The following is a 21,474-nucleotide window of genomic DNA, read 5'->3' as shown; positions in this document are numbered from 1 at the left end:
GAGATGAATTCAGGTGGACCAACATCGGTGACCCATGAAGGTATGTCCAAAAAATACATGTACCACACACACACACACACACACACACACACACAACAGCATATGAACAAATAGACTGGACCACTAGACGATTACACAACGTTCCCCCTTATCAGATAAATATACAACATGTCTAAACGAACTGAAGTTGTACAACCTGCACCACGGAGCCATTAAGAACCCAAAGAACTCAACAAGTGTACCCTGCATATATTAAGACTATTTTATCAATAATTATTTTGTTTGTTTATAAGAAAATGACCCTGAGTTTTTCTTTACTTCCCGAGTGCCGACCTAAATGAAGATGCAGTTCATTTCAGATATGCCCTAATGCCAGACGATGGAAGACACAGACCAGATTCAGCACAAAGTCAAAGCGACAGCTGAAGTAGACAGTGTTGCCACATGGACTTAGGGTCATGCACAGTTTGCATGCTCTGAGCAGCAGAGCGGTATTTTCCAGTGACCAGTGAGAGTCTGGTCACCCCTGAGGGATCCACTACTAGATAGTTAAGAATGTAACCCTGCTGGGTTGCATCTATGGTCCTCTGAGTCAGGATTGATGAACACAGCCAGGGGTATATCCCAAATATGGTCCTGTCAATCAGGATCCGACGTATGCGGCCCAAAGGATGTGTAGGGTTATACTTGTTTGCGAACAACAAACTACTTGTATGCGACTACTACTTGCCTACCTCCTGCGACAATCCTTCTACAACCAGCGAATTCCAGTTCACTCCTGCAGTCTCCAGCAGCTTTAGGCGCCTACTACTGCCCCCAGTGCCACTTGCAGCTCGCATTGCCTCCTGCAGCTACCCGTCCCAATGCCTGTCAACGTTCGATACCATTCCAGTGATTAAACTCAGGAAGCATAGAATCAGCAGGAGTACTAGTAGTGTGCAGTGCATACGACTACCCATTATGGACACCACCGAATAGTAAGCGCCACTTATCCTTTATCCTAAACTTGTAATCCTTTCGGTTAATATATCTTTCTTACACCTAATCGGTGTTCCGTGTTTTCCTTCCGTGGTCCCAATCTTGGGCCCACATCACATATACATACTCTTGTTTAACCAGAAAAATCTTCAAACATTACTGGACCATGTTAACTCTATCCGTACCTGTCTATGATGGAAACAGAACGTAACAAATTCTGGCTTTCACTGGGCAATATCGAGCAAACATTGTATGCAATAACAGTAATACACATGAGGAGGAGATGGATAATTTAAGAGAAACTCTCCACAAAACCGACGATCCAGAGAGCATGACATCAGCTCCAAAAAAGCTGAACCAGACACTAACGGATACAACACAAATTTTCACCACAATTTGTATACTATATATGAAGAGCTTATTGGGGAAGAAATTCAAAGAATATGTAATCTATATGACTCAAGGACAGTCTTCAGGAGGAACTCAGCTCTCCAAAAACATCTCGTGAAAATCAAGCCCTCCATATATATATAATTATAAAATTCTGTAGACCTTATTGCTTGGATCTTGTCTTCGACAATCGGGTGATTCCAGTTTTTAAAAAAACTCGTTTCTTATCGTTGAGCACTTTCAGTTGAATTAAGTCGGTCAATTTAGCTCTTACGCATATATCATCGTATAGAATGGAAATAGACACAAACTTTAATAAAGACTTTTCATAAATATCTGCGTAAGCATACTTTGATAATTATGTTTCAGTTTGAAGAAATATGGTATAATAAAATTATGGGGTGTTCGTTCGCACCTGACCTCCATAGAATGGAAATATGTCACAAAGTTTAACAAGGTTTTTTAATATAGATCCACAGACTATTGTGATAAGTGTTTCAGTGTGAACAGGTATGGTAAAATAAATTATGGATTTTATCTATTTTATTTTTACTTTCATTATATTTTGCTTTGATTTTGATACCCCCAAATTCAACCCAAATTTACAACCCTTCCTTTTCATAACCTATCATTTAATAAAGCAGAGTCCATTTTCTGTAGGCTGTTTTTGAACCTAGTCAACGACGGGTACTTTTGCTAGTATATATATATATATATATATTCACCTGTCATCCCTTTTAAAAGATGAAATCCCTCGATCGTCGTTCAAGACAAGGCCGGACGATCCACAGAGTTTTATAATTATATAAACTGGTATTTATCTTTAAATAATGATCAGATTTCAACCTTGAAAGCGATATGAACAAAATGATCAGTATTCTTTTATAAAAACACCAAACAATTGATCCATCACATATGAAATAATTTAAGGATATTACCACCATCATATGTTTACATGTTGAGTTCGCACCTTTATGTGAAAGAATCTGTTTTTTTTTAATGTTTTGACTGTCTCCCATTTTCATTTGATGCATAAAGGAAGAAATGTAATTCTCTCTCTCCTCTGATCTTGATCACGTTGTACAATGGGGAAAGGAGTGGCTGGTTACTTTTAATGCATCTAAAACCAAGCTTCTATCTTTACATCATCAACGTTCTGATCCCCATCTGGCATCAATCAAAATGAATGTCTTTCGTCTTGGGGAGGCCTCAAGTTTTGACAGGCTTCTGGGCTTGACCTTTACTCCTGATCTTAAATGGAATACGTACATCAAATCTGTTGCCAAGGCCGCTGGAAAAATGGTCGGATCCTTCTATCGATCCAGTAGATATCTCACTGCTGATGCAATTCTCTATCTATATAAGAGCCAGATATGTCCAAGGATTGAATACTGTTGCCACATATGGGCAGGAGCTGCTAGAAAAGACTTGTCCTGCCTTGATAGGGTTCAAAATAGACTTCGTGGCCTGGTGGGAGATGTCCTTTTCTCTTCGCTGCAACCTCTATCTCACAGAAGAGATGTTGCGAGTTTGTCTCTGCTTTATCGTTATTTTCATGGAAAGTGTTCGCCTGAGCTCCAATCTATGGTCCCCCCTCGCCAAACTTTCACAAGAAACACTAGACTAGCTGAAAACATTATCAATAATTTTCCACACTCTTTATCTGTGCCTAAACCTAAACATAGATTCCATGATCAAAGCTTCTTTCTTAGAACTGCACACCTGTGGAATTGTCTTCCGTTTTCCTGCTGTCTATAATATGGTTGTCTTCAAGTCCAACGTGAACAAGTTTCTGATGAGCCGTTCCACTTAAGTTAACAAATTTACCGAACTTCCATTACTATCGATTACTATATTGTCCTTTTGACTACTCTACACTCTTTAACCCTTATCCTTGAGTAGCCTATCGGCCTTGATAAGTGACGACGCCTATGTAAAAAAAAAAAAAGAAAAAAATGGAATGAACATGCTTTAACTGTACAGGTCATGATCGTCCACTCGTTGTGCGGGCGTAAAGTCGTTGTTTGATTTCGATGTCGATCACAGTGTCGTTTTGGGCTCTATCAGTGCTGCAACAGAAAAAAATATCTCCCTGCAGATAAAATTGCGGCACCAGTTTGAAACAATTCACAAAGTTTTATTCTTTTGGACGTTAAAATAATGCTCGTTTTTTTCTCTCCTTAAACAATAGATTTACAAATAAGGAATTTTTACCCGATCAAATCAAAGCACATTTAAACGTTAAAATAATGCTCGTTTTTTTTTCTCTTTAAACAATAGATTTACAAATGAGGAATTTTTTTAACCATTATAAAAAAAACAACAAAAAAAACAAAACAAGACATGATACTCTTGTGGAGAAATATCGTGACCTAACGCAAAAGTACAGACTGTCTAACTTAACAGTAAAAAATACCAACAACTTTTCTTTGTATTCACTATCGTGTACAATATATTCTTTCTACCTAAACCTATTGCTCACATCTTTTTTTAGGATCCTTTTCTAGGGTTACAACACTATCAGACCCCTGAAAACCAAATTAACTGTGAGAGATCCAGAGGGCCAATGTTGACTGATTCTCTTGCCAATCTGCTGGAATATATTAGGTTGTTGCCTAAGTTACCACCGCTTATTTTTTAAAGAAAATCAAAGTTTGAGTGGGATCCAAGCTCCAAGTTTTTGTGCTAATCCCATCGACTGAAGGTGGCGTGAACTTGTCGCAAAATCACACTTCATCTTTTCACCCAATTCTCTGATGGCCATCTTCCTTCAAAAGAACTCTGAGTTGGTCTTCGTCTATCTTGATTGGTCTTCCGGAACGGGGAACATCATTGAGGTATAAATTACCGTGTTCGAATCTGGTAAACCAATCTCGTGCAGTTCTCTCAGCTATAGCATTTTCTCCATATATGGCACAAACATCCTTGGTCACTTTAGTCGCTTTGTTGCAGAAATGCTGTGGGGGATCTCTCATGGTTGAATCCTGGTCATTGTACAAAATGTAACTCTGTAAATCACCCAGAGTTGTATTTTGTATTCTAGATGACATGGCACTAGATATAAACCGATGCTGAAAAGATATGCAGGTTGTCCCATATTACCACAATTTCAAAAGTATGTATTGTAAAAATATTTTTAATTAATAATTTTCTATAAATGCCTTTTTGGAGTCCACGAACTACTGTTCTCATCTTGAGTGTTCTTTTCTCTTTCAGTTGATGTTGCCCTTGTGTATCTTGTTGAACTTGGGAATCTTTCTGTTGAACGGAAGGAAACGTAGTGTAGTGGATAAAATAATTGGTAAAATTCACTTGTAAATTAGATTCTTCTTGATGTTTAACAAAACAAAACAAAAACTTAAATTAATATAGCACTTTTGTCCATCCATCCATCCAGCGCGGCCATAGCTGAGATTGAACTCACTACATTAGTTTGTAGTGTAATTCGAATCTTGTCGGTAGCTGAATACTTGATGCTTCGCCAGGGCTATCAAAGGTATTTTTTATCATGACGCCATCACTAGACGGGGTGCCTATCATGGCTTAACAGAGTCCCATGTAACTTCAAGAGAAGGATAGACTTTGCTAGTTTCTCAACCTGGTATTTTACTTTGTGGTAAAAGCAGTTTTCTAATATGTACATTATCTTTAATAATCACCTTAAATGAAAAAAAAAAGACAGTTATAGAGAAGAACTCTTATTCTTTTACTAAGAGTTATTGTTCTTTGATTGTTTTTTTTTTTCATTCAAGATTTATTATGTTTCTAAGATTTTGAGATGAGGATTGATAATATGTAATATTTGAATTATTCGGACTACCGTTCTCATTTTGAGAGTTATTTTAATAATGCTTCAACAAATGTAACCTCCGACCTTCAGGTGTATCTTGTCGAAATTGGGAATCTTTCTGTTGAACTCTGGTATCTGCACAGAATTTGAATGGAACCCTTTATTTAATTAATAGAGGTAGCATGTTCTTATTCTGTCAGCCATGATTGGGTAGAAGTCCTAAGTAATCCGCAAGTGTATTTTGGATGTCGCCTGCACTGAGTATTGAACCTTTAACTCCCAGAAGGCAATGTGGCATAGTAGATAAAGTATTTGGTAAAATTCAGTTGTAAGTTACAATCAGTTTGACAAGATACACCTGAAGAAGGTTGAAGGTTACATCGACTGAAACGTTGTGAAAATCACACTCAAGATGAGAACAGTAGTCCAAAGAATCCAAATAATATGAATAATCAATCTGCATCTAAAAATTCAGAAACATCAAATTTTTTTTTCATTTTATGATTTAACAAGTTTCATTTTTATTGAAACGTCGTTTAAATGACAAAACAGATTTATTTTGTTGTCAGTTGATATTTTTAACAATGATGAACCAGAATTGCTAGATAATAGCTGATTCATCTCGGTTGGTTTAAGCAATTATTTTCTAATATATACTGTTAAATACTTTTACTTTTTCTTTTTGAAAAATTGATGAGTAAAAGGTTGTGCAACCAATGCTGTGTGCCATGACCTTCTTCATCTTCTCACCATCTAGTCTTGGCTGTGATGTGGTCTCTTACGCATTAGCGACTGTTGAGAAAACAAGCACAGGTTCATAAGTATAAAAAAATAAAACAATGCAAAACACAAACTGAAGAAAAAAAAGACTAGCACATTCTGTATATATCGGTTGGGCTGTGTGTGTGTGTGTGTGTGTGTGTGTGACACCAGTGTGGGAAAAAACGTCTGAGGTCCACATCTACATCTTCAGTTGAAACCATGTTCGCCAGTTGATGTCAACTCATCTTGATCTGCTCCAAATCACAGCCTGTGTTTCACTCTCCAAAACTGTCGCAAACTCAAGACTGTCAATAAATTATAAACTGCCACTTCTAAAACTGTTTGTAAACTAATTCTAAATATATTGACCTCTATTGTCCAGTCTTTTATTCCAATCACTGTCACACCCTGAACAACAATCCGATTTTAGCTTTTTTGTGTGTATCTTTGTGAACAACTTCTTCTCTATTGTTTTTCTGCTAAGCTCACTTCTTATAACTCGAAACACACAAACTCTAGAGAAACAAGTGTTCAACACATTCTGCATATATCAGTTGTGCTCTGGGTGTGTGTGTGTGACACCATTGTGGAAAACGACCCTGTAAACGTTAACATCTGCATCTTAGTCATTTGTCAAGGCCATATTTATCAGTCGATTGATCAATTTCATCTAAAGTTCTCCTGATCTAGTCTAATCTGCAGCCTGCTGTTGTACTGGAAACTGTCCTAAACTCTCACAAACTCAAGACTGTCCATAAGTTGCCATAAACTGTCGCAAAACTCACTGCCACTTCTAAAACCGTCTGTAAACTAACTAAATATACCAACCTGCTTTTTGTCCCAGTTACTGTCACACCTTGATTAACAATCCTATTTCAGCTGCTTTTGTGTGCCTTGGTGAACAATTTCCTCTCTATTCTCTTCCCATCAACCTCATTTCCTGTACCTTTGTTCTGAGGATTATCTCATTTTCTTTTTTTCCACTTCCTAACATTTTTATGTTATGGGGAATGTTGATAGTGTCATAGTACTATTCTGGTTTCAAAATAGGAATATGCTTTCTAGTTCTTATTTTCTCTAAAGGTTTTCCACATATGCAAGTCTGCAAAGTTCTTCAAATGATTATGGATAACGTTATCTATTATGATTATGTGTCACAAAGCCATTAATTTCATTGAGGTGATTCATTGTCATCTGTTATATATATATAAAAGGCAAAACGGCCATGCATGTTTTTGTATATCCAAGAAAGGCTTTTTCCGGAGGAGGGAGGGTGGCTCTCGACCACATTACCATTTTTTAGAACTTTTTATATACTCCCTAGATTATAATATCTACGATTTGCGAATGGACGTCGTCTCTACATTTATTTTGATCAACTTTTATAAAATTCCCTCTATTCCGTCCTTTCGCATGTTTGTGTTTTTCGTATAAAAGCAAAACTAATCGGAGTGAAGTAGGCCGCCTGGCTTTCCGGCTGGGACCTCCAGAAACGCAATTAGCTTTGATCAGTGTCGGGGAAACCCTTTGTATCAGACAATTGCTATTCATTTGAGGAGCTCCCAACTTTTTTTGGGGGGGGTGGGGGAGCTGGTTTTCCCCAACATTGTGGGGAAGCAAAGTATGGCAGAAACTGTCCAACCTTCATTTATGTACCTGCATGAATTCATTTCTGCAAGTAAACTTTTTAATCGTTAAATTTGAACGCTTTTCACTTCCTCTCGCGTTGTAGCGTTGCGGTAAGATCTCAGCTATTCTTTCACTTTCTTTTCCGCCTTCGCATCACAGGTTCTAGCCTGCCTGCCTACTACCACTTTTTTTTTTTTTACACCTTTAAACACCTTGGCAACGTCGGGCAACCAGGCTAGTCCATTATATAAACAAATGTTTGTTTGTATGTTCAGCTAAAACTAAAAATATCTGACAAACACTCACAAAAGTGTTATATTTAAAAAATAAAATTTTATATTAGTGTAATCTCTAATGTTTAAAAAAATCTAAATTATTATTTAGGGAGGGGGGAATGACTAGCTATATCATTTAATGTTATCAAAATAGACACACGCATTTTAATATTATCATATAAAAGGAAGCGACTAATTCTTTTCAGAATTATTTCCCTTATAATGACTTAGTTGTGTGTGTGTGTCTAGAGAGAGGAATGGGGTGGGTGAAAATGCATAGGGTTGGAGAAGAGAAGGGGAAAACGGGAGAGAGAGAGAGAGAGAGAGAGAGAGAGCCATAGAAGTTATGTTACACTTTTGGCCTGGGCAATGCCAAGTAACCCTGCTAGTGCTATATAAAACTGAAACACTGCTCGTTTTTTTTTTCTTTTTATCACCTGAAACAATATATATTGACACTTGGATCGTAAAGGGCTACTTGGGATCATGTTTAACAGAGGATTTGTGGAGAGTTGAGCAGCAAGATGTCTGTTCACAGCACATTTAAACTTCTGCAGAGTAGTACATTCAGGGAAGCAGGAAACAGAGAGGAAATTCCAAAGTTAAGCAGTCTGAGGCAATTAATTATTAGAACAGGATGCTTTCCGGCATCTAGGGACTTCAACAATAAAGGAGTGGGATTTTTCTGCTTGTCAGGAGTATGTACATCAACACTGCACAAGTGCTATCAGTTCATCAGAGCACATTCCATTAAAGTATTTGTAAAACAGGCACAGGAATGCAATAATGCAGTGATGGGACAGAAGTGAAAGCTTGGCTGATAGTGCAGGACCTATTCGACTTGAGACTCTTTTTTTGGACCCTAAGCTTGAGAGACTAGAGATAGATGCACCAGCCCAGATGTGGCAACATTCCTTCATGGATGGGTGAATTGTGGCTTTGTAAGGATATAAGATACTTTCTGGTATGAGTAATTTTCTAGGGAACGCAGCCTTGATAATGTTCTCAACGTGTTTGTTCCAATTCATGTTGCCTCTGAATGTTAAGTCGAGGAGTTTGAATGATAAGCTCTAAGTAGGGTGTTATTTGTCATAGCAATCGGTCTAGCATTTTAAGAAGTATTTTTCTTCTGCAGGTTTGGTCACAAATGGAGATGTAAAACAACTTTTATTGCAGATAAATGCTGGCATTATCTGACTCTCACACCCATTATTTTATGTACACAGTGACAGCAAAGCACAGGACGTCCTTGCTATTCTATGTCAATGTTTGCTCTGCACTCGTTTCCAGATCAGTCACCAAAGATCTGTTTCATTAACTCATTCCTTTTTAAACGATAAAACGTTTACTTTACAAAATTACTGATTTCCATAAATAACAAACTGTCAAAACAAAACTCAATCTTGAATTCCAAATATGTATGCCACAACCATTTCATAGTTATTAATAGTTATCTCCATATATAATAAAATGATTGCAGAAATTCCCTCTGGATATCTGGACCAAAGTACCGTATGTTTACAACAACAGATGCCACATACAAATTTATTATGTCTAGACAATTAGCCACTATCTTATGTAACTTTAGAACGACACTTTAGACACATTTAGTCATTATAATAAAATCCTACATTTCATCCTAGGAGCAAGACATCACAATCGCACTATCTTTAGAGGAATTAGTTCCTATTTTTCCCTCTAAATATTAAGTTCTCCTACCGTCCCCAGTCAAGACCGAGAGGAAATATACACATTCTACAGATATTGTGCTTGCACACTTCATAACTGGATCATAAACTCATAGGCATAATCTCTCTTTTCTGATTCAAAAATAATAAAGTCTCCTCAGACGAATTCCACTCATTCTGATCCGTTTTGACGATTTCTATATTCCATATCAACAGTAGTCACATGCTAAACAAATGCAATGTACCATTCAAATATGGTGTCACAATGATACCTACTTTTGCCCTCTGAATAAACTGCTGCATTTATTTTCTTACATTTTATGGCGTCAACAATATCTACACCAGTTTTTATTTACTCTCTTGCTCGCTTTTTACAGGTTTTTTATGCTGAAGATAAAAAAACATTACATAATGAACAATAGCTACACCAGTTTTTATTTCTTCTCTCTCGCTCTTTTCTCACTCCAATTATTATTTCTCTTGCGTGTTTCTGTGTCTGTGTGTTAGTTTTACCATGTGGTTTACTATAAAAGCAAAACAAAAAAAAAATCTACCTACTTTTCATTCTGCCTTTACTTACGTATTCACAGATTGCTGTGAAACAACAACTATAGCAGATGAAGATAACAATCCGCAAATAAATAAATACATAGACTATTTTAATTATTAATAAACTTATGGATATTTTTCTATAATAAAAAAAAAACAGTTTGCCACACTAATTCCTTCTTAAAAAAATGAATTTTGTCTTTTTTTTGGTGGTAGAGGGGCGTTCCATTTACACAAACTGAGCCACAGCAACGTGTGACTGGGCACGGCTAGTTATTAATATTATCATTACTTACTCTACCACCATCCCCAGATAATATCATTATATCTAATATATAAAATACTGTTAGTCGGATTTTCAAAATTGAATATAAATAGCATTTAAGCTGACAACTCAAACTTTGATTCTGGCTTTTTAATTAATGTTGTTAATTACAATAGCCTAACAGTCTTTGCTACAATATATATATATAACAACTAAAACTAATGCAGCAGTTTTCTAATATGTAGAAATTCTTAAATAGTCAACTCAAATGAAAAACCAGTTATGGAGAATAACTCTTATCTTTTAGTAAGAAAGTTTGTTATTTAGTTTTTTTTTCCATTCAAAATTTACTATGCTTCTGAAGTTTTGAGATGAGGATTGATAATTTGTAATATTTAGATTATTCAAACTATTGTTCCCATCTTGAGTGTTATTTTCATGTTTTGGCTGATGTAACCATGACCTTCTTCAGACATCTGTTGCCGAACTCTGGAATCTGCATGGAATTTTGAATTGAACCTTTTATTTAATCCATGTGGGTAGATTGCTCTTGTTCCATCAGCCATGACTGAGTAGAAGTCTTAAGTAATTCGCACTTGTATTCTGAGTATTGTTCACACTGAGGATTGAATTTTCAATCCCAACTTGTTGTAGTGGATAAAGTACTTAGAAAAATCCAGTTGTAAGTTACACGCATTTTGACAAGATACACCTGAAGAAGGTCAGAGGTTACATTGACCAAAACGTTTTGAAAATAATACTCACGATGAAGAGAATAGTCCAAAGAATCCAAATAATATGAATAATCTATCCTCATCTCAGAAATTCAGACGCATCAAATTGTTTTTGAAATTTATGATTTAACAAGTCTCATTGACAAAAATTGAATTTTATGATTTAACAAGTTTCATTGATAAAAATTGAATTTCATGATTTAACAAGTTTCATTGATAAAAATTGAATTTTATGATTTAACAAGTCTCATTGACAAAAATTGAATTTTATGATTTAACAAGTTTCATTGATAAAAGAGATTTATTTTGTTAACAGCTGAAATTTTTAACTATGGTGAACCAGAATTGTTAAATAGCAGATTCATCTTGGTTGGGTTAAGAGAAATTATTTTGTAATATATTTTTTTTTGTTAAATTTCTTTACTGTTGCTCTTTTTTTTTTTTTTTTTTTTAAATTAATGAATAAAGTACTTGTAATGTAGTGGTTTTTGAAATAGCAATAGTCATCAGGTTCTTATTTTCTTTAAAGTATTAGCATTTATAAAGAAACTAGCCTGAGTGCCCAGCGTTACCCGGGTGTTTGGAGGTGTGTGTTGAGCAAAAAAAAAAAAAAAAGTGGTAGTAGGTAGGCAGGCTCAAACTCTTACCACGCAGGAGAAAAAGAATGTGAAAAAAAAAATATGTTGCGTTCATCTCCAAACCGGAAGTAGCGAAAGGTTTAAATTAAGGCTAGTCAATCGAAAAGAGGGGATGACTTCCGAAAATATTGATGAAAAAAGCGACCCCTCCTTGTAGAAAAGTGTGCAGTTGAGGGAGAAGGAATTAATGTTTTTAGCCAGTATTTCGATATTTGTTGTTTGAAGGATCAAGCTTCAAAACAATACTGATCTCATGAAAATCCGTCGCCTCTGTCGAAAGTTTTAGGCAGGCATACATACATACATTTAAACAGACAGGTAAGATTTATACAATAGTTGTTTCACATAATACCCGAGTGTCAGAGAAGGCGAGAAATGTTAGATGATAAACACAAACACACACACAAAAAAAGAATTCATAAATTCACAAAAAATATCATTTATGTGTGTTTTTGAAATGGAAGTTTACATAGATAGGAAAACATTGTTTTGAGAGTCCTTTCAGAACAAAGAAAATTCATTAGCCAATATATTGAGATGGTCCAAGTTAATCCACAGATTAAAAAATTCTAGTCAAAACATTCCCACATAATTACAAAAATTTCATTTGATTAAAAATTATCAGTAGGATTAAGGTTCATTTGTTTTCATTGTAGAAAATAATAAATAGCTAATAAGATTCATCTTGGTTGGTTTAAGAGAAATTATTTTGTAATATATTTTTTTGTTAACTTTTTTTTACTGTTGTTTATTTTGTTATTTATTTATTTATTTTTTTAAATTAATGAATAAATGTAGTGGATTTTGAAATAGCAATAGTCATCAGGTTCTTATTTTCTTTAAAGTTTTAGCATTTATAAGGAAACTAGCCTGGGTGCCCGGCATTGCCCGGGTGTTTGGAGGTATGTATTGAGCAAAAAAAAAAAAAAAAGTGGTAGTAGGCAGGCAGGCTCGAACCTGTACCACGAAGGAGGAAATGAATGTGAGAATCCTTAGGAGTATTAAAATAAATAATATCATAGTACTTTTAACATACGTATGTATGTCACGATTTCTAGATTATTAAATTATTCGATCGGGAGATCCTATCTATTAAAAAGGAGGATAGAAAGTGATAACATACTACAAACATTAAATTGGTATAAAGATAAACTAATTTAATGTTTGTAGCATTTATCCTCCTTTTTAATAAATATAATCTCCCGATCATCAAAGACACAATGTAAAAAAAAAAAAAAAAAAAAAAAATGATGTTGGTTTTGGGCCGTATGTGAAATTAAAATATATCTTCTTGTTTTTTTTGGCTAGGATCCAATAGTAGTATCTGCTCTGTCTAAAGATAGTATAATGATGTTGTGGGGTTTCCGTTGCGCTGGGCGTCCATACAATGGAAAAATGGGAGAGACTTTTTTTCTTAAACAAACAGGTGGTCATAAGGTAAATTATTATAGAAAAGTGAACCCCCACTTTTTTTAAAGTAACATTTCTTCATATCTTGGAAACTACTCGTTTGCTTGAATTGTTAACATTATTTTCGTTTTCAGCATCCCTGAAAAGCCATAAATGTGTTAATTTTAAAGGATTTTTTCTAGAGGGTGAAAAGTCGATTGTCTGCCCTTGTTAAATCCTACATTCCCATGATTCCCAAGAGGTGTCGCTAGCAGTGTATGATTCAAAATAAACATGGTGTCAAGTTTTTCTCCCATAAAAAAAATGTCATAATATTTGATTTTCTTGAATAAAAAAAAAAAACTATGTGATCGATTTACATGATTTTTGGAATATAACATCTTTGTGCAGTGACAGGTACATACATTATAAAGATTTTTAAAGATTTTTCTTGAAAAAAAAATTTTTTTAGGCCCTATTGTAGACAAGCACCAAAATCACTTTTTGAAATGTATATACTTAAAATTGTACTTTAGTTAACAGGGCGATATATTTTGATTTGAGAACAATTCATTTTAAAATCTGAATTATTTACTTTAGCAACATCAGATTAATCATTAATCAGCATCTTTGTTGATCACATCTTTTTTTTAAATTTTAAATCTGTGAGAAAATGAAAACATACAAACATGACATGCTTCAACATATTATTATTATATGTAAATATTACAATTCTGACTGATTCTTCATAATTACAAAGCCTGAAAAAAAAAAAAAAAAGAGTGTCATTATTTTGTTTAAATTGTCCAAATGTTCGGCACGGATACTCCAAAAGTCTTACAATTGCATCACTGATCATGTACAAATCTGACTGCCATTAAAATCCTCCACTATGAAACAGTCACTCTGGCAGTTTAGTTAACCTCAAATACAAAAACAAAATAATTGTTTGTCTCAACTAAATTATGAAATATAACAAGAGGGTGTTCAGAAACCAGAATTATGTCACAGCTGTCATTTGATATATAACCCATAAATCATTGCACATGCAACATTCCAGCTAGACCAGACAACTGGAAGTGGGTCAAGGACATTATTTATTGAATGCCCTTCATATATTCCAAAGCAATAAGAAAAATCTGTATCAAAATTGTGCTTACTGCAATTACTAATGTTTTTTTTTTATCTCAAAAATCAGCATTTTTTATTTTATGGTGTTTCATAAGTTTTATGATAGAACTGTGTTTTTTTTTTTTTTGTTTTTTTATAACCTATTGAAGTATTTACTGTTTTATGACACATTAATGCATAAAATTATGTTTGATTATTGGGTTTTATAGCATTTGAATCATTATTGGAAAATTTTATTGGGTTTTATGGCATCTCAAACATTATTGGAACATTTTATGTGGTTTAATGGCACCTCTATCATTAGTGAAAAATTTTGTGGTCCGTCCAGCATTATTGGAAAATTTTATTAGGTTTTATAGCATCTCAATCATTAGTGTAAAATTTTATTAAATTTTATGGTATGTCCAGCATTATTGGAAAATTTTATTAGGTTTTTATTGTATCTGAAGCATTATTGGAACATTTTATTGGGTTTTGTGGTACGTCTAGTATTGGTGGAACATTTTATTGCGTTTTATAACATCTCAAGCATTATTGAAACATTTTATTGGGTTTTATAGTATTTCAGTCATTCCTGGAACATTTTATTGCATTTTATAGCATCTCAAGCATTATTGAAACATTTATTGCAATTTATAGCATCTGAATCATAAGTCAAAAATTTTATTGGGTTTTATGAGCATCTAGCATTATTGAAACATTTTATTGGGTTTTATTCCATCTTAAGCATTAGTTAAGCATTTTGTTGAGTTATATGTCAAGCATTATTGGAACATTTTATTGGTTTTTATTGCAAGTCTATTATTATTGGAACATTTTATTGGCTTTTATAGCATCTCAAGCATTGCAAGAACATTTTATTGGGTTTTATAGCATCTCAAGCATTAGTGAAGTATTTTGTGGGGTTTTATAGCATCTCAAGCATTATTGGAACATTTTATTGGATTTTATGGTACGTCTAGTATTAGTGGAACATTGTTTTATAGCACCTCAAGCATTAGAGTAAAATTATTATTGGATTTTATAGTAATAGCAATACTGATTTTATAGTATGTATAGCAATACTGATTTTTGGTTTTATGGCATCTCAAGCATTATTGGAACATTATATTGGGTGTTAAGGTACTTCTAGCATTATTAGAACATTTTATTAGGTTTTATAGCATCTTAAGGTTAGTGAAAAATTTTATTGGGCTTTATAGCTTTTTAAGCATTTTTGGAACATTTTATTGTGTTTTATAGTATCTCAAGTATTAGTTTAAATTTTTTTTGAGCTTTATGATAGGTCTAGTATTATTGGATCATTTTATTATGTTTTATAGCACTTAGAACATTTTATTGGCTTTTATTGCATGACAAGAATTATTGGAACATTTTATTGAGTTTTATAGGATCTCAAGCATAAGCGAAGCATTATATTGGGTTTAATTGTATGTCAAGCATTATTGGAACATTTTATTGTGTTTTATAGCATCTTAAGCATTAGTGTGGCTTTTTATTAGGTATTATAACATCTTAAACACAAGTGTGGCATTTTATTGGGTTTTATAGCATCACAAGCATTATTGGAACATTTTATTTGATTTTATTGTATGTCAAGCATTAATGGAAGCGTGTATTTGGCTTTATAGTAGTTTAATGGTTATTGGTATATTTTATTGAGTTTTGTAGCATCTCAAGCATGATTAACACATTTCATTGGGTTTTATAGTATCTCAGGCATTACTGAAAATTTTATTGGATTTTATGGTACGGCCAGCTTTATTGGGACATTTTATTAGGTTTTATAGCATGCAAAGCATTAGTGGGGCATTTATTGGGTTTTATGGTAAGTCTATCATTATTAGATCATTTTATTGGGTTTTTAAACATTTCAAGCATTATTGGAACATTCTATTAGGTTTTATTGCATCTCAAGTATTATTGGAACATTTTATTGGGTTTTATAGCATCTCAAGCATTAGTGAAGCATTTTGTGGGTTTTATAGCAGCTAAAGCATTTTTTGGAACATTTTATTGGGTTTTATAGTATTTTATCATCATTACTACATTTTTTTAGAGTTTTATAGCATCTCAAGCATTAGTGAAGTGTTTTGTTGGATTTTATAGTATTTCGATTATCATTAGAACATTATATAGGGTTTTATAGCATCTGGAGCATTGGAACATTTTTTTGTGCTTTATAGCATCTCAAGGAATTTTGGATTATTTTATTGTTTTATAGTATCGCAAGTATTATTGGAATTTTTTATTGTGTTTTATAGCATCTCAGGCATTATTCAAACATTTTATAAGGTTTTATACTATCTCAATTATTTTTGGAACATTTTGGGGGGTTTATAGCATCTTAAGCATTAGGGAAGCATTTTGTTGGTTTTTATAGTATGTCAAGCATTATTGGATCATTTTATTAGATTTTATAGTATGTTAATCATTATTTGAATATTTTATTATTATTTTTTAGCATCTCAAGCATTAATGAAACAGTTTATTGGGTTTTATTCTATTTCAAGCATTATTGAAACATTTTGTTGAGTTTTATAGCATCTCAAACTTTATTGGAACAGTTTATTGTGTTTTATTGTATTCCAAGCATTATTGGAACCTTTTTATTGAGTTTTATAGCATCTCAAGCATTAGTGGAACATTTTATTGGGTTTTAATGTATTTCAAGTATTATTGGAACATTTTATTGTGTTTTATAGCATCTCAAGCATTAGTGGAAGATTTTATTCGGCTTTATTGTATCTCAACCATTATTGGAACATTTTATTGTTTCATGTAATCCAAATAATACAAATTATCAGTCTTTATCTAAGAATTCAGATCAAATCAGGTTGTTTTGATGTTATTTTAAATTTTAATTCTATAAAGAATGTAAATGTAATATTCCCAATTGTATTATCAATAACAGTACAGCAGTAAAAAAATGGTCACTATTTTAAAACATTTGGACACTTTGTGAACCTATTATTCTATAAATTTTCTTAAAATTAACTTGTTCAATTTTATTTCCAAAAATGTAACTCTTTTTTAATATCCGTTATATTTATAAAGATGTAAACATATGTTGCATCAAAGTGAGATATCAATATCAAACAATAGAACAACCCAATCTTTCTGATATACTCATTAGAATTTAAGTCATATTGCTTCGTCAAAGAACATTTCATGAATTGATTGTCCTTTTTTAAATCCTTTTTTTTATTCAAGGATTATTTTTATTTTAATATAATACATCAAATAAATTATTTGTTCTTATGTAAATTTATATGATACGTCAAATAAATTATTTGTTCTTATGTAAATTTATATGATACGTCAAATAAATTATTTGTTCTTATGTAAATTTATATAATACATCAAATAAATTATTTGTTCTTATGTAAATTTATATGATACATCAAATAAATTATTTGTTCTTATGTAAATTTATATTATACATCAAATAAATTATTTGTCCTTATGTAAATTTATACAATACATCAAATAAATTATTTGTTCTTATGTAAATTTATATGATACATCAAATAAATTATTTGTTCTTATGTAAATTTATATAATACATCAAATAAATTATTTGTTCTTATGTAAATTTATATGATATATCAAATAAATTATTTGTTCTTATGTAAATTTATATTATACATCAAATAAATTATTTGTTCTTATGTAAATTTATATAATACATCAAATAAATTATTTGTTCTTATGTAAATTTATATGATACATCAAATAAATTATTTGTTCTTATGTAAATTTATATAATACATCAAATAAATTATTTGTTCTTATGTAAATTTATATGATACATCAAATAAATTATTTGTTCTTATGTAAATTTATATGATACATCAAATAAATTATTTGTTCTTATGTAAATTTATATAATACATCAAATAAATTATTTGTTCTTATGTAAATTTATATGATACATCAAATAAATTATTTGTTCTTATGTAAATTTATATGATACATCAAATAAATTATTTGTTCTTATGTAAATTTATATTATACATCAAATAAATTATTTGTTCTTATGTAAATTTATATTATACATCAAATGAATTATTTGTTCTTATGTAAATTTACAAAATACATCAAATAAATTATTTGTTCTTATGTAAATTTATATAATACATCAAATAAATTATTTGTTCTTATGTAAATTTATATTATACATCAAATGAATTATTTGTTCTTATGTAAATTTTTCCCATTCATTTAGAAATAAGCTATTTGAAACTTTAGTATTTTTTTTTTCTAAATATTTTCTTATTTCTAAAATAAAAGAACCTCTGAAATTTCATGCACAGTCATCAAATGGTGCTCTATTTTACTACAGAGCTAATAAAAATAGCTGACATCTATAATACTGTACAAGTATTGAAGAAAATTTTAAAAAGAAAATTCCTTGTTTGTTATGGAAAATTGGTTCATTTAGCTGTTTTGTTTTGTGGCATATCATCCTTTTCTGGTTCTTTAATGCTGAATCAGGTCATTTTGGTGACATTTTTATGCTTCAGGTTCTTGATATCTTCAAATATTTATTCATGGTGTTTGGTTTGGTCGTTTTGTCGAGGAAAATTGTCGTTTTTGTTTTTAACTTTGCAAAACATGATTGAGTTTTTTGAAGGGAAAGAAAAAACAATAACATCATAACATTGGTGCATTTTAGGTCGGGAAGCCGGTACCTTCAGACAGCCTGATCTGTAAATTGAGATCTTGTTAAGCTGACAAGAGAAACACAAAATGAAATGTACAAAGGCAAGTTAACCAACTACACAGCTTGACCAACCAAATGCATGTATGCCAAAAAATAGTTGATTCTAGAACTGTCTATGAGACAAGTCTATAAAAGCAAAGTCAAAGTAATGGCTAAATCGACTGTCACACCAACGCCAACAAGTTAGCCATCCTTCGTGTGAATTAAACTTGTACATTCCCTCTAACAAAAGGCTTGATCTCTGTCACAGCAATTACTGGGGAAATCAGTATCTTATGCAAATTATGGGTAGCAGGACTGTCAAAGGAAAAGTAAGGTGCCTCCTTCCCTCTGCTAGTTTGTGGAAGACCCTTGGGTATGATTGAGAATCCACCCCAGCCTCCTGATCAGGGTACTGTGAGGTCATGGAAAGCAGGTGATGTAATACGGAAGCAAACAGAAATAATTCTGTTTATGGTTTCGTACTTTGTTGTGCTGAGCAGAAGATACCTTTGGGTATAATGGTCAGAACAAATTCCCAGTATAGGTATTGCTTGGACAGAAAGAAACTGCAACCTACTGTTTGTACAACTGCCAAGAAAGCTATGGCAATATATCAAACTCTTTATTTGAGAAACAGCGTGAATAGAGTTCTGACAACCAGCAAAGAATAAACCAAAGAAGATAGCAATGTGGACGATAGAAAAAAACATATGTTGACAATCTGAACACCTGGGCAACATCAAAAATGAGCAACAATGAATTCATGAATGCCTCGAGAGAGAGAGAGATATAGAGATGGAGAGCCGTAACCATCAATGCCTGTACCAAGCAGGACACCACTTGAATGAATGCAAATTATCAGCAAATGATGAACATTATCAACATCAACATCAGAAGATTGTCAACACATAATACCAGTGCAACACAGCACATTTTCCTTAAATGAACTATGCACTCAACTGCTAACACGATAACAATCCAACACTTTCTCTCACTCAATAAAATTTTATCTTGACAACTGCTTATCATATTTCTTTCACTCAATAAAATTTTGTTATCTTGACAACTGTTTATCATATTTCATTTATTTTTTATCATCATATTTTTTTGTTTTCCAATTATTTAATCTGCTGCTTCTTTACTATTGGTCACAATTGAAAACTGCATTTCAAGTAAATGTTATGCAGAAATCAGTAAAATAACCAAAAAATGAGAAAATGAACGAATATAAGATTAATTACAAGTAAAAATCAACGCTACTAATGCGTGTTGCGGACTGGCTTCCTGTAAATGTCTGGTTGGGTTGGACCAGAAACTTATGCAAACTGCTGGAATATGCCGAGTGATGGTCAAGTTGATAGCCAATCAGAATGTGGCAACAAATGTGATTAATTTATAACAAGATTCGAAAATGTCCATTTTAAGGACTTTTCAAAGTTTTTCAAGGCCTTTGCCAGACAAAATTCAAGTTTTCAAAACAAAATTTAATGCATGATATAAAAAAAACTTAATTGACGACAGGAAAAGTTATTTTTATTTACATACAAAACAATATGCCTTTTGACAATAATATTTACATTCCCCGACCCATTTATATTTGGCCAACCAAGCGCAATTAAATGTTATTTTCCCCATTGTAAATTGGTCTACACTGTGTTCATTTTACTTTTAAACTTTTAATTTCAAGAGTTACATCCCTTTATTACAGAACTACCCAGTGTTACTATATGGAAAACATCAGGTAGTTTTGTGATAAAGGGATATAACTCTTGATTCCACAATAATATGATGAAATTTCAGAACAATGTATTTCGATTTTATTTTCAACATTTAAAAAATAGTTTAATAGTATTTTTTATTAATACCTAAAAAATAATTTAATAGTATTTATTTCGATTATATTGTTGATACTGCAACACAAATTTTTACTGGACATAAAAAAATATGATTTTTAAGGCCTTTTCGGGACATTTTGCATGTTTTCAAAGATTTTTTTTTATTAGAAATAAAGCCTTTTCAAAGCAAAAGTAAAAATTCAAGGACTTTTCAAACTTGTGCAAACCCTGTACAAGAAGTTGAGCAGACGATTTTTGATAAATTGAAAGAAAAGGAAGAAACATTTTTTGTTATTAACTTTAAATCATGGAGCAGCACACAGCAATTAATCTAACTATGTTTGACATGTTAGTACAGACACCAGAGCAAGAGGTGCAGGATATAGCCACAAAAAATATCTGAACACAATCTAGGTTGGGCTTCAAACATAATGTTACCGATTGGAAGAATTAATCTCCTTTCAAAAAAATTTAGTTTTTAATCACACGAGAAAAAAAAAAAGTTTTTACCTATTTACACAAAAAAATAAAATATTTATTCATAAAACTTATTGTTGTTATATTTTTTTTTGTTTTTCTATTTTTTTTTTTCAAATTGTAATTTCTATCTGATGAATATTGTTAATTTCTGTTTCCTAGCATTTTTAAGATTTGCTCGGCGGCATTCAACATCTTCCGGCAGTTTATGTCAGCTGCTGGGCAAAACCGAGCAG

At 32.3% G+C, this 21,474-nt stretch overlaps 1 long non-coding RNA gene across 1 annotated transcript; it reads right to left on the bottom strand.

The window, feature by feature from the left end:
* Nucleotides 1-13,779: 13,779 nt before the first annotated feature.
* Nucleotides 13,780-17,662, bottom strand: LOC145248146 (uncharacterized). The gene is made up of 2 exons (XR_013863331.1): nucleotides 16,905-17,662; nucleotides 13,780-16,823 (listed from the first exon to the last, which is right to left on the bottom strand). It is a non-coding gene; the product is annotated as an uncharacterized LOC145248146 (long non-coding RNA).
* Between the last annotated feature and the right edge of the window lie 3,812 nt (nucleotides 17,663-21,474).

This window comes from Euprymna scolopes, chromosome 26, assembly GCF_053919585.1.
Source record: "Euprymna scolopes isolate OS-2025 chromosome 26, ASM5391958v1, whole genome shotgun sequence".
Taxonomy (NCBI): domain Eukaryota; kingdom Metazoa; phylum Mollusca; class Cephalopoda; order Sepiida; family Sepiolidae; genus Euprymna; species Euprymna scolopes.
The sequence above is the reverse complement of the archived record's forward strand: the minus strand, read 5'-3'. Positions and strand labels throughout refer to the sequence as shown.